Here is a 15,887-nt window from a genome sequence, read left to right on the forward strand (position 1 = left end):
AGATCCATACCCTCCTCCGTTATAGGCCCAAATGGTTTGATATTAGTGTCTAGCGAGATCCATGAGTCCTTCCACACACTAGTAGATTCACCATTGCCTATAGCCTTCCCAATGTTATCTTTTAGTAGATCCCTCCCGTGTAAGATACTCCGCCATCCATGAGAACATACTGATGGTACCTTAGCTTCTAGGAAGGATGTAGAGTGATAGTACTTGCCTAAGAGGATACGAGCTAAGAGGCTGTCTGGTTTTGTCAAAATCCGCCAAGCTTGTTTTGCCAGAAGTGCCTGATTAAATAGCTGAATGTCCCTAAGACCAAGACCTCCCCCTCTCTTAGGTTTAGTCATCTTGTCCCACGCTACCCATGCCATCTTTCTTTTTCCTTTCGGATCATCCCACCAGAATCTGGTCAGAACTGATTGGATGCGTTTACACATGCTTACAGGGAGGGCGAAGCAGGACATGGTGAACGTAGGGATAGCTGTCAAGACCGCCTTCAATAAAGTGAGTTTGCCTGCTTTGGATAAGAAACAGGATGATAAACTGGATGCTCTTTGACGCATTCTGTCCACTAGAGCCGTAAACAGGTCTTTCTTTCTTCGGCCAAAATGCTCAGGTAAGCCCAAGTATTTGCCTTGTCCTCCTTCTTTGGAGATTTCTAGCATCTCCTTAACCCTTTCTCTTATCTCTGCAGGCGTTTTCGATGAGAAGGTGATTGCCGACTTTTCTTTGCTGATTTGCTGCCCCGACGCTTGCTCATACTCCCATAGTATTTCCTTGAGTTTGTTGCAGCTTGAAGGGGTCGAGTAGCAAAAAAAACATGGTGTCATGTGCGAACAGCAGATGGTTCACCCTCGGACTTCCTCGAGCCACTCGAATGCCTTGCAAGGTACCATCTCTCGCTGCTTTATCACATAGGCCCGATAGGACTTGGCTACAGAGAATAAACAGATAGGGAGATAGGGGATCTCCCTGTCTTATTCCTCTGTTAGGAGTTACTGATCACAGGACTGAGTCATTGATGAGATAGGAGTAGGATACAGTAGTCACACATTGCATAATTAGGTTGATCCATTTTTCATGAAAACCGAGTCTCTGTAGCACTTGTGAAATGAATCTCCACTCAACTCTGTCGTATGCTTTAGACATATCTGTCTTCACGGCCACTGTGCATCTTTTCTGAGCTTGAGACATCTTTAGATACTGTAGGACCTCATGCGTTATTAGGATGTTATCCGCAATTGCTCTGCCTGGAATAAATGCTGACTGGTTCTCTGAGATGATGACTTGTAGAATTGGTTTTAGTCTTAGCGCTAGTAGCTTAGAGATTATCTTGAAATAGACGTTACAAAGCGCAATGGGTCTGTAGTCTGCTACTCTTTTTGCACCAGTCATCTTCGGAATCAATCTCACGTGTGTGACATTCTGTGTAGGTCTGAGTGTTTCCGTCTCGAAGAAAGTCTGCACTTCCTTGATCACATCAGGACCCACCACATCCCAATTGGCCTGGAAGAAGCTAGCAGAAAAGCCGTCAGGACCCGGTGCTTTGTCCGGATGGATGGCGAAGGTTGCTTCCTTTATCTCAGCTGCAGTCGGCTCCTTGATCAGTTCATTGTTCATTGCCTCGGTGACTCGGTGCTGAAGTGATTTCTCCACTGTGTGCAGTCCATCATGCTGTTCCGATGTGAAGATACGATCGAAGTACTTGCACACCACTCCAGCTATTTGCTCCTCCTCAAACCACGGGATGCCATTGTCATCTTCCAAGACAGTAAGTCTATTTCTGGACTTCCTCGCTTTTGTTGATGCATGAAAGTAGCTAGTATTAGCATCACCTAACGTTAGCCATAATTGTCTACTTCGTTGCCTCCAATACTCTTCCTCTGCCTTGTATGCTTTTAGTAGGTTGGTATTGATCTCATGAATACGCTCATCCTCTGTGGTAGGGCTGGACATAGCTTCATCTAGCTGAGATCGGAGAGATTCCAACGTTTTCCTACTATTCTCATGGAAGGCCTTGCTCCAACTACAGATAGCTTTCCTGCAGCAGGAAAGCTTTCCTTCAACATCGAGGTGAGCTGCTGCATTCCACGTATCATGGACTAGCTTCCGTACTTCCGGATTATCCTTTAGTCTTCTGTCAAAACGGAAGATTTTCATACCCTTTTTCCTTCTTGTATCCAGGAAAGTGAGAAGTGGCCGATGATCTGACCCTTCAAATTTAAGGTATTGACAGCGACAAGAAGGAAAGGTGTCGAACCATTCACTGTTACTTACTGTCCTATCCAATCGACATTGGACCAGGTGTGTATTTCTTTTCCCTCTCCAGGACAGATAATTGCCGTAGTGTTTAACGTCAAACAGATCGCTAGCTGATAGAAATGACCTAAAGGAGCAAAATGTACCTTCTGCTCTCTCAGGTCCACCCTTCTTCTCACTGTTGTCAGTGAGCTCGTTAAAATACCAACATTATTTTATTTTTTTTTTGAGTAATCAGGATGATCCTGCGGTTGTGGCCAACCGACTAATCCCCATGAGTCCGAAACCAGCCTGTGTTTGTACTTTCAAAGGGCCTAAGTCACTCCGTAGCCAGCGCGTATCGAACCCGGGTCCGTATTGGAGCCTTTGACTTCCTCAAAACCACTAGACCAACTTGCAATGGTTACTATGTTCTTTTCTTCGTATAAAATTTTCCCTCACTTACACATTATACGATTATAATGCCTTTAGAAAAACATAAATATTAAAGTAAAGACGTAAATGTTTACTAAAAATCATGAATAATTAGTTAAATTGTATTATATTCTGAAGAATGAACTTAATATTTGATTCTTGTCATGATTAAAATAAAAAATGAAACATTTGGATTTTTGTTGGTTTAATTTCTTAAATAAATATGAAATGCTACCTGTGTATAATAATAACTAAAAACTTAATATGAACAGTTAAGAGATTCGTGGGATTAATATTTTTTATAGAGCAAAATCAATTTTAAATCTTGTGATATTTATTATTCTCTTTTTTTTCTTGTAAGAGGAGTTGGCCTTGATAAAACATGAATGATCTCTAAAGATAAACTAGACTTTTATGTTATGCATCCATATCTGAGTTTGTTTCGTTTTTATGGGTCAAATAAGATTAGTTATTTTTTTATAATATTTTCACGTTGGTTGATTATATTGGCATTAGATATTCCAACTTTTAAAATAAATATTTTATGTAGCACGTTTGTCCTATTAGTTTAAATGTATATAATTTGATTTTACAGTAAACATTTTAAATATATTACATGCTATATCTTGTTTGATATTAATTTAAAGTTTTTTATATAATTTACTTTTTTATCAGTGTTAATACATGTTAATATATTCTTATAACATTTGCTACACTAACAATTGTTAAAACTTGATTTACATAATTTAAAATGAGCTTTTTCAAATATGACCTAAAATTTTAAGTCAAACACAAAAATAAATCATGTCTTTAAAATTTTATTTTTTCCTTTTCACCCTAGGGATTCAAATTATTCACAAAAATAATATTATATCTTTTTTATGAAAATATTTTTTTTTATTTTATCATCCTCATCTTCACGAGATATTTACAATGTTGTCATTGTCATCAATACACTAACCACCATGAACAATCAATTTGAAGCTCTTAATGCACCAAAGTTTCAATTTTTACTTTTCATATCTCATTATTTGTGCACACAAATCACATTTCTTTCATTTTCTCTTTAAATTCATCCAAAAAAACCAAGATTTTGATTCCAAGCTTTGTAAGGTTCATAGAAACATTGAAATTCATAATTCTTGGTCATTAGCGATTTGAAAGCTTTTGTATTGAAGTCATGGGTGCTTGGAGAATTTAAGCAATTCATCTCAGAAGTTCAAAGTATGAATCGTTTTTTTTTTCTTTCAGATCTGTTCAGGAAGACTTTGGAAAGATTTTCAAAATACTTTGCTAGATGTGTTTTCCATCAAATAGAAGTCTTCTAATTTTTTTTGTTAAGAAAAAAAAAACAAAAAATCTCACAGAAATATTCTCAGATAAACATTTTACTTTTGCTGTTAAGCTAGATGGACTTCACACTTAAAACCAATTGGTGATTAGTGGAGTGGTTCATCTATCTTATATATTAAGAAGGATCCCTTCCAATACCCGATGTGGGACCTTTGTCCCTAATACGCCCCCTCGAGATGATGGCTTTTTGAGCGTCAATCTTGGAATGCTCGGGCAATGATCGATGGGCCAGCTTTGGGCCAGATCGATGTGGATCGGGTTAGATTGTTTGGATCGGACTCTGATACCATGTTAAGCTAGATGGGCTTCACACTTAAAACCAATTGGTGATTAGTGGAGTGGTTCATCTATCTTATATATTAAAAAAGATCCCTTCCAATATCCGATGTGGGATCTTTGTCCCTAATATTTGCAATTAACCGAAGTTTTTCAGATATTTGACTTTTTATATAATTTGGAATAGTTTCTTTTTTATATGTGGGTAATTTTTAGCAAGATAATAAATACAAAACAATTGCAAAAACTTTCTTTTTGCAATTTTATTTAGTTAGTTAGCTTTGGAAAACTACGATTGTGGAACCCATTTGTACTTTTGCAATTTATTGTGTTACTATGTACGTCATACTGAGATATGAAATGAATCTAAAATAATTGCCCTACATGTACGTCGTTGTTATATAGATGCCACTTTGAATTTTAAAACGTGGTTATATTAAGAAATCCATATATTTTTCTTGTACAGCATATTACATACAGCTAGCTATTTTTTTTTTCTTAAAACATATCGCTAGTATGTATTTAAGGTCACTCTAAATTTTTTTAGCATCGATATATCAAGATTTTTTTTGTCAGAAATAGATTTCTAAAATATTGATTTTCTATTCAAGAAAATATCTATATGACTATATATATATATATATTATACTTTTATCATTTATTTTTTTATTTACTTATTAGTGAGCTGGGAATTCCATCATCTGGAATACCAGATCTCCCAAAATGGTCCTTGAATAAATCGTTTGGAAACATGTCTTTACTACTCTTTGTTTTGTTGTTTTTCCTTTCTTTTTTTTCTTGAGAAAGGGCTTTACTCTTTGTTTTGTTGTTGCAGATAAATTAAATACATCGTCTTGTCTTTTTGTGAATTTATTTATTTTGTAATTCTAATTATCTTACCGTCGTATTCTCGTTACGATCAGTCAAGTTGTCACTCACGTCATATTTTGAAACCCTATAAATATATTAGTTATTATCCTTGGATAATATATAAGAATTCAACTAAACTGAAAACATGCAGCGCCGGTGATCCAAGTGTTTTTCTTTATATCTCTCATCTACTAGCATGCTTTTAAAAGTTCATGAAGCTATATAAAAATATGGCGACGACACATGTTTTTTTTTTTTTTGTTTTAAACATTTGATTTGTTATTTGATAATCTCTACTAATAAAGCACTATCCAGATTTGGTTGACAGTGCGACAAAATAAGACAGATAATTCAAATAATTTTGCTTGGCACCAATTTAATTAATATCTGTAGTTAACAGCATATGTATCGTTTCTTTCGGCAGCTATAGAATATCTACAGTTCATGTATGTGTTATATTGTTACACATTTAAAAATTATACGAATTTTTATATAAATTTGCCTCTAGTAGTAGAGTTGGATATATTCTAGTCTTTCATTTGTTTTGTTTATATCATCATTCTTTGAAAGTTTTTATTGTAGCAAAACAAGTTAAAAACTGCTCAATGTGGAAATCGAACTAAGATTTTATCGAGATCAACACATACATATGCACCGACTACAATCAAAGATGTAACTCATGTTAACAAATGAAATTCCGCCTCACAAAATTGGAAATGTAATTAATAAACTAGATTTTAAATGTACATCAGTGTGGATAACCTTTCATTTATAAATATAGAATTTTATACTATTTTGTATATAATTATTTTAGATAATATATTGCTGTCATTTAAAAACAAATAATAGTTAAATATAAAAATTTAACATATGTTTCGGGATAGACAAATAAGAACCATCATTTTAACGGAGCTTGTTAGGATCCCACACCGAAATATCAAAAGGACTAACACTAATATATAGAAAGTTATGGTTAATCCATTTATCGTCAGTTTATTTTAAGCTGAAACCTCATGATAAGTTAGAATTTAACATGTCACAAACCCATCTGATTTATAACACTCCATGAATGTTGTTCCCACAGTTGTTGATGTCACTCAACCATAAGAAGTGACTTTACTCTCTCAAATGAAATGTTCAATTGTAGTACTTAGAGATCGAATCCACTAGAGATCGAATCCACTGGAAGCATGGACACACAATAAACTCAATGAAATCTAGATTAAGCTAGGCTGGCAGTTTTAAAGCAGTAAATAAAGTAAAACATAATGAATAAAGTAGTTGTTCATTTGGTTGATTGAGGTTGTAAACAATAAGAATAAATAGTTAGATCTTGGGTTCATGCAATCGGATTATAGAGATATAGAACACTTCAGGTATGAGGATGACAATCCTAGAATTCAATATGTAATGCACAAGATGTCCAGCTTCCGCTGCGAATCAAGTCTTTTGACTAAGTCCAATATCTCAGATATCGCTTGTTGATATAGATTGAGTGTCGATCGATGCTATTAGCGTCAATTGATGTTGCCTTAGGCAAGCGTTAGCGAGCTGATAGATGATGCCTTAGGCATGTGTTAGCGATTTGATCGATGTGTTCACTAGTTTTAACTAAATCATCTGTCGCTTGTTTCTAGAAATCCTAGTTCAATAGAATCTATTTTGGTTCATAACCTACCACCTCAGTTGTCCACATTCTAATATCAGGATTCTAGTTAGTTACTCTAGAACACAAACAGTAAACAAACAGTAAGATCAATTATAATGATGATGTCTAATTAGCACCTTAGCAACTCTATTGTTTTGACTAATCCTTCATAACCCTAATTAACCCTAAATCTAAAAAGGTGATCTACTCAGACATGATCAAGCAAAACATGATGATAAACCGAATAGAATGCATAAATAAGAATAAGGTAAGAAAAACTGGAGTTCCAATATAATAATCTGAAGGAGTCTTGGATCTTCTCTCCCAAACTAATAAAAACCACATTTTTTTGCTGTGAATGAAAATAAGAAAGCGTGTGTTGCCTAATACAATGGCAGATCACTTAAATATTAGGTTAAAACTCGTCCAGAGGCAGTCTTGTAATTATGTGGGATTTGAGCTTAAGTCGGCTGGGAACCAAGTCGAGCCTTTGTGCTTCAATGTCGATCGACGAAAGATTGTATTTTTCGATCGATGATTGTCTCTGAATGCCGACTCTGGCTGGTTCGATAAACACCTACGAGTTTCTTCTATATTTATCTCCAAAATGCTATATAACCACCACATTGCTCCAAAACATGCATAAACATGTAAAGACCCTAAAAATGACTCCAGTGCATAATAAATAGACTCTAAAACAATTATATATTATGTCTGAAATTTGGCTAAATTCATTGTATATCAGTTGCTTACGCTTAAACGTGAAACAAGTGTTAATAAGTAAAGTTACATATTGTAGAAATAGTTAACTAATATATAAATAATTCATTTATGCTAATTAATTTTAAGTTGGAAAGCTCATGGTAAATCTAAATTTAACAGTAAGACTTTGATCATCACCATATGTAGGTTTTCACATTTGCTTTTGATTTGACGATAATTCTATGATCGTCTTTGATATACTATGGGTTTACCGGCTTTTAGATATATTAAGTCATATTTAGAGTATTTATATAGTGTTTTAAGTTTATGTTAAGGTTATTTCAGGTCTATATACGTTTTGGAGTATTGTGGAGATTATGGAGCTATTTGGAGCTTAAAAATGAAGAAACTCGTAATTGTGCAGGAAACATAAGTTAGAGCCGAGATTTTGAATAAGTGTCGATCGACACCTCCTTGGTGTTGGTCGACACCGACATGGATACATGGACCAACTTTATTTTCATAATTAATTTTGCCCAAAATTTCTTACAAATTACAGCCATTATTCAGGTTAAACTTTTATTATTCTTAGAAAGGTTATTGGAGAGAAGATCACAAGATTCCTTCAGAGATTTAATTGGAACTCCGTAATTTATATCTTTAACTTTTTAATGCAATTCATTCATTTTATCTTTATGTCTTTCTTAATTATGTTCGAGTAGTTTACTTGTTAGATTTAGATTTTTCTAGGGCTTTAATGAACTTGTAAAATATAAAACTGCTAGAGTGATCATAATGGATCCTTCACTGGATTGATCTTATTGTTTATATTTTAGAATAACTAAATAGAAACATGATCATAGGATAATCGACAACCGCTAGAGTGGTTCGATTCCTGAATCTAATCTTTTGTGCTTTGTTGATAAATACAAAAAAAGAGTTGGTTTAGGAAACTTACTGAACATATCTAATTGAATCTTAATACTTACTTGTCTTGAATGGTTTGATCCATTCAAGACATCTGATTAGAATTGCAGTGAGATGGATATCTCAAATGTTAAATTCGAGTTCACAGATGGTTTTTATTTAAACTATTTATCATACAACCAATTTATTGTTTTATTTATTGCTTTTAATATTGAATGTCTAGTCTAATCTTTAAATCTATAGTCTATTTTGTGATTCACACTTTCTGTGAATCTGAATCCAAAATGATGCAATTAATCTCTTATTTACAAGAATTGCTCTAGAGTAATTTGAACAATATCAGTTTTTTTTGCAATCGCTATGTCTCTTTTAGTTTAAAAATATTTATTTATTTATTTTAAACTACTCCAACGAGAATTAGCATAATTCTAAATTTTCAGAAAATGACTGAAAGTACATATATAACAATAACATAAATAGTTAAATTCATTCTGTTGAACATTTATATATATATATATATATATAACATTTATATAACAATAACATGACATTTATATATATATATATAATCGGAATGTTACAAAATATATAATACATATTATAAATTGGATTTGCGAATTAGTATGTCATGCATCCGTCGTAAAACAATTAAGCGGGCAATGATAATATATAGAAATTAACAAGGGTCTTGACTATTCCATATACAAATGGAGTATGTTTATATGACACTGTGTGAATTTGTAAAAAGCAAAAATGAGACGGGAAGAAGAAAAGTCAGAGATGAGGAAGGAAAGATGGGTAAAGTGTCCGGCGGAATAACTAAGACGAATCCCACACAACAAGTTGGCTATTTCAGATTCAGACACAAACTTCTCATAGACATTGATGGAGTGATGGAGTGATGCTTTGTCTCTTTCGTTGTCCTTCCTATATAAAGTCAACCAAGTCTCCCCTTGGTCCCATATATTCATTTTGGTAAATAAAATAATAATATCAAAAAAAGACAACCTCGTTATATTTTATAGTTATGATAATAAAAGCAAAAATCTATACCATACATGAATTCAATGGAAAAAGCAAATATTTCAAGTGATAATATCTTGAAAATATTAATAACTTGGTATTTACAAAATCATAGAAAATTAAGACAATATCAATAAACTAGAGCAACGTAGGTCCTTCAGTCGGCTATCACCTACCGTTTTCCTTGGTTTCTACTCATGTCCGATCTCCAATTGCAAGTTGCCTCCAAGATAATCATGTGGGACGGTGTTTCCTCTTTGTTTTCTTCTCATTAAACTTTTTTTCTTTCTCCTTACTGACTATTCCATTATTTGCATGTAACAATGGTGAATCGCTATTTTGATGGAAGAAGAAATTCATATATCAAACCAGTGTAAGTTGGTCTAGTGGTCTTGAGAAAATCAAAGGCTCAAATACGGATCCGGGTTCGGTTTGTGCTAGCTATGGAATGACTAAAGTCCCTTAAGGGTACAGACGGAGACTGGTTCCGGTTCAAGAGGATTAGTCGATTGATCACAGCCGCCGGATTAATCAAAAAAAAGGAATTCATATATCTAAACATCAGAAAGAGCTGAGACAAAATAAAAATAAAACAAAAAAATAAGTGCGGTTAGTTCGCTTAGAAAATATATGTAATAGGTAGTTTAATTTGCTGTACGTCTGATTAATGCGAAAAATTCGGATACAAAAAAATATTATCTTAATTAAATCATAACGTAAACCATATATCAAAACAATATTTTTTAGAAAAGAAACAAACTTGTTACAAAAAGGTTAGAAATTAAACAAACTAAAAGTAGTAAAAAATATATCAATTGTGAACAATCACTTTGCTTTGGATATATATATATATATATATATATATATATAATATTGGATAAGACATACACATGCTGAAATTTATCATATGCATAAATTAATAATTTTATATAACATATTCAAAGTAAAATTAATAAATATTTAAAGTTAAAAGTAAATAAAGTTTTAAATGAATATTATAATTTATTTTTTGTGAATTGGCATTTTCACGTTAAGCCAAAGAAGTACAGTTCAACTGGTACATTTCTTCAGAGCAAACAAACAATAATATGAGCCAACCAATAAATGCTAAAACTTATTAGCCACCCCCCAATTTAAATTGTTATAGTTGCATATATAAAAGAATACTATATTTGCAGTTTATTTTTTTGTGCCGTCTGTAAACCCTAAGCAAGAATGGTCTCACGTTCTTTGCCAATAATATTAACTTACGTTATCAATGATGTTTGTTTAAAACAGATAATAATGTTAGAAAATCAACGGAATATTATTTTGATTATATCAGCAAAAGGCTAAAGATATGGGAATCTTAGACTAAGAGTTGAAGTAGAAGTAAAGAACAAGAGGAAAACAACAGAAAACACAACTCAAGTCCAAGAGATATGTCAAACTGTCAACATATAAGTGAAGACATCAAATATTAGACGCGTATGAATACAGATTCAACTCCAATTATGTTGGTGATATTATAATGACTAGATATTAAAAATCGAATAGGTATTTGGAACTAATTGTTCGCTACAGCTCCAATTAATTGTAAGCTACAAGTCTTTTCCTACTTTTGTTTTTTTCCTATAATTAACTTTACTATTTGTACCTTTTTATATTTGAATGGTAAATATACACTATATATAGTTGTGCGCAAACTACAAATATACACTATATATAGTTGTGCGCAAACTAAGTCGTTCTATTCATAAGATGAATTAATAATATTTTATATCAGATATATATCATAAAATTTGTTAATAAAAAATAATGTTTTTTGTACAAGTATTACAAACAATGTTTCTGTTGCTACCTTTTATATTCATGTTATTACTGATCAAGATTGTGAATGGTTAACATAAGGCAATTTTAACCGCATACTGGTTATTTTGTTCTATGTATTTTAAAATTTTAATCGGAATTATCTGTACCACACAATTTTGTTAATAATATTTTATATCAGATATATATCATAAAATTTGTTAATAAAAAATAATGTTTTTTGTACAAGTATTACAAACAATGTTTCTGTTGCTACCTTTTATATTCATGTTATTACTGATCAAGATTGTGAATGGTTAACATAAGGCAATTTTAACCGCATACTGGTTATTTTGTTCTATGTATTTTAAAATTTTAATCGGAATTATCTGTACCACACAATTTTGTAAGAAATCATGCAATTTTGGATACAACTTTTCTGTTTCTTCCTTTTCTATTCATGTTATTGTGGTTCGGAATTTTGAATAGTTAGCGGGTTATTCATTCCATTTTGTATAACTATATGACTCATCCTTATATACTAAAGCGTAAGTCGCCTCTTCAATAGAATTCTGACAAGTGGAAAATATTTTTTAATTTAAACAAAATCTCATGCAAAAAATAAAAGAAAACAAAAGTAGTTTCGTTTGTCAACTGATTTCTGTGTATTATTTTTATTTAAATTTTTATATAAAAACCCTAATATTTCTCCCACTACTCCCATCATCATTTTACATGTCTGAAACAGTTAATTTTTGCCAGTAGAATATTTAACTCACGGACACAATGCCATAATTATTAGTTCATATCTACTTGCACATAAAAGAGAAAGAAAGAAAGACAAAAAAGGAAGAAAGAAAATTGCAAAACAGATACAAATATAGGTGGCACCATGAGTTAGATCAAGACTAGATCAAAAGAGAAAGAAAAAAAATGCAGACATGGAGCAAGAGCTTTTGATAAAAGGTAAACATCTATCCATTATTTCACTACAAAAAGATCATACTGATAAACTGTTTTTTACCGTACAATAGGGTTCAAATCAAAAGATAGTTTGAAAACATCAGTCAATATACTATGGTGAGCAATTTGATATCATTTCTCGATAATTTTAATGTTTCAGATGTTCAAACAAAAATCTGTTCATGTAAAGTTGTAGGGATGAGATGAACATGAAGCCTTGAAGATAGCAAAATCGTTGCTGCCATGGGATGATGGGAGACAGAATTAACAGGGATATATACGAGCAGTTATACGTTTATATTACTATAGTCTTTTCAATACAAAATATTTCTTTCAAATGTTTGATATATCAGTACACATTAATAAGAAAATTATTTTTCAATCCACTGCATCCTATTGGCTGCTAGAAATAACAGGCAGAGAGACACTCGGATTCATCAATGATTTATATATTTTCAAAGTAATTTTCTTACAGCCTTTTTCGATATATAATTTTGGTAGAATGGTAAAATAATTGTTCTTCTCCTTTTTTGTATGTTCTTCAAAATAGTGTACAACTATCCATCTATACTTATAACTATACATCTATATTATATATTTGTAAAAAAAATATTCCCCATGCGAAGCATGGGATCAATACTATATTTCTATATTTTGAAAAAAAAATTGGACACAGTTTCTTCATATTGTTAAAACGTGTTAATTTGTATTTTGTTAAAACTACTACAATACAATCTTATAGCATCGATATGTCAATATGACAGGCGCTTTTATCTATATTATTAAACTAAAAATACAAAAGAAATACCTTTAGTTTTACTATTTATTTACATTAAATGCCATTGAGATATTTATTAAACTTATATTTAAATATTCTTGTTTTTCTTATTTAAATATAATAGATTTAAACATTTAATGTCTTTCCCTAATTTAAATAATAGTTTTCTTAATCAAATCTTAACCAAAACATATTTCATATTAACATATTAATATTTTTAAAATATTAGTAATAAATAATCACACATCATAATAAATTTATATAACATATAAATAAAATATAAAATAATTATTCATATATTATTAGTATAATGCTTTATAATATAAGTCCATTTAGATATAAATATAGTATTTGTTTATATGATACACTATAATATAATAGACGATTAAAACCATAAATAGAATTATTTTAAAACAATAAATAAAATTGTTATGTTTTAAATTTTATATTAACAACTATGTAATACATTTTAATTTACATAATATATATACATATATATAGTATAAGTACAAAGAAATAATTTAAAGTGAAAGCAAATATTTATACACTCACAGGTCAAACTCTAGAAATAAAACAAAAAGAGCACAAGATTTTTTTTATTTAACAAATTTATTTTAATAGAAATCATAGTTTCAAATATTTTTATAATATTTATGTATTTATAGATTTATTTCTAAGGGATGTTAAGATTTTAGAATTTGAAAGAATTATGACCCACCTCTATATTATTTTAATTAGAAAATTTAAAATTTAGATCATAATATTTTATTAAACTTTTAATTTTTATTATAACTGCAAAGATTAATTTTCAAATCTAAATTATATTTAAATATAAAAATACATAATTTAGTAAAAACAAAGAGAAAACTAAAAACATAAAATAATATTGTCCTGGTCGGGTGGGTCAAGATCGAGTGTTTCTTTAAAAATTATAGTATTACTATTTCAATGTGAAAAAAAAAATTGACCAATAAAATGAAAAATGATATAAAAGTAAGTTTTTATAAAACTAGTAAAAATATTTTTTTATAAAATAAAAGCCGTCTCTTGTTTGTTCTCTTGTTTTTTCCTTTCTAATAGGAAAATACTCTGTAAAAATATTTGTTGGAAATGCTAAGAGAAATTATTTTCTCATTGTAAAGGACCTTTTAGTAAAAACAAAAGAAAACTAAAAAATAAAATAAATATCCGCCCGGTCGGGTAGGTCAAGATCGAGTGTTTCTTTAAAACTATAGTATTACTATTTCAATGTGAAAAAAAGAATTAACCAATAAAATGAAATATGATATAAAAGTAAGTTTTTATAAAACTAGTAAAAATAATATTTTATAAAATAAAAGCCGTCTCTTGTTTGTTCTCTTGTTTTTCCCTTTCTAATAGGAAAATACTCTGTAAAAATATTTGTTGGAAAAATGCCAAGAGAAATTATTTTCTCATTGTAAAGGACCTTTTTGTTCCTAAACTGTGTTTATGTTAATGTTGTGGCCTTGTGGGATGTATCTCGGCTATCTAACAAAATTGTAAAGTGAAAAAGATGATCGGTGTTTAAAGTTAATCAGTACGTATATTAGTTATTGATTGAACATTATAGTTGGTTGGAGCATAACATCTACAAAAAAAACATCCCTCGATAGCTTTTTTGGCAATGCGTTCTCTCTCTCTCTCTCTCTCTCTCTCTCTCTCTCTCTCTCTCTCTCTCTCTCTCTCTCTCTCTCTCTTCCTCTCTCTTCCTCCTCTCTCTCTCTCTCTCTCTCTCTCTCTCTCCATCTCTCTCTCTGTTCTCTCTCTCTCTCTCTCTTCATCTCTCTCCTCTCTAGACTAACAGTGATGTCCAATTCGGTTGGCTTTGTAGCATTCATTGGAAATAAGAAACTTTACAAAAATTACTCTCAGATTAGGTGCTGGTTTTTGTAAATTTCATTTATGTTATGACTCATCCTTATATACTATAAGCGCAAGTCGCCTCTTCAATAGAATTCTGACAAGTGGAAAATATTTTTTAATTTAAACAAAAAATCTCATGGCAAAAAAAATAAAAGAAAACAAAAGTAGTTTCGTTTGTCAACTGATTTCTGTGTATTATTTTTATTTAATTTTTTATATAAAAACCCTAATATTTTCCTCCCACTACTCCCATCATCATTTTACATGTCTGAAACATTTAATTTTTGCCAGTAGAATATTTAACTCACGGACACAATGCCATAATTAGTTCATATCTACTTGCACATAAAAGAGAAAGAAAGAAAGACAAAAAGGAAGAAAGAAAATTGCAAAACAGATACAAATATAGGTGGCACCATGAGTTAGATCAAGACTAGATCAAAAGAGAAGAAAAAAAATGCAGACATGGAGCAAGAGCTTTTGATAAAAGGTAAACATCTATCCATTATTTCACTACAAAAAGATCATACTGATAAACTGTTTTTTTACCGTACAATAGGGTTCAAATCAAAAGATAGTTTGAAACATCAGTCAATATACTATGGTGAGCAATTTGATATCATTTTCTCGATAATTTAATTTTCAGATGTTCAAACAAAAATCTGTTCATGTAAAAGTTGTAGGGATGAGATGAACATGAAGCCTTGAAGATAGCAAAATCATTGCTGCCATGGGATGATGGGAGACAGAATTAACAGGGATATATACGAGCAGTTATACATTTATTATTACTATAGTCTTTTCAATACAAAATATTTTCTTTCAAATGTTTGATATATCAGTACACATTAATAAGAAAAATTATTTTTCAATCCACTGCATCCTATTGGCTGCTAGAAATAACAGGGCAGAAGAGACACTCGGATTCATCAATGATTTATATATTCTCAAGTAATTTTCTTAAAGCCTTTTTCGATATATAATTTTGTAGAATGGTAAAAT

Source organism: Raphanus sativus, chromosome 7, assembly GCF_000801105.2.
Source record: "Raphanus sativus cultivar WK10039 chromosome 7, ASM80110v3, whole genome shotgun sequence".
Classification (NCBI taxonomy): Eukaryota; Viridiplantae; Streptophyta; class Magnoliopsida; order Brassicales; family Brassicaceae; genus Raphanus; species Raphanus sativus.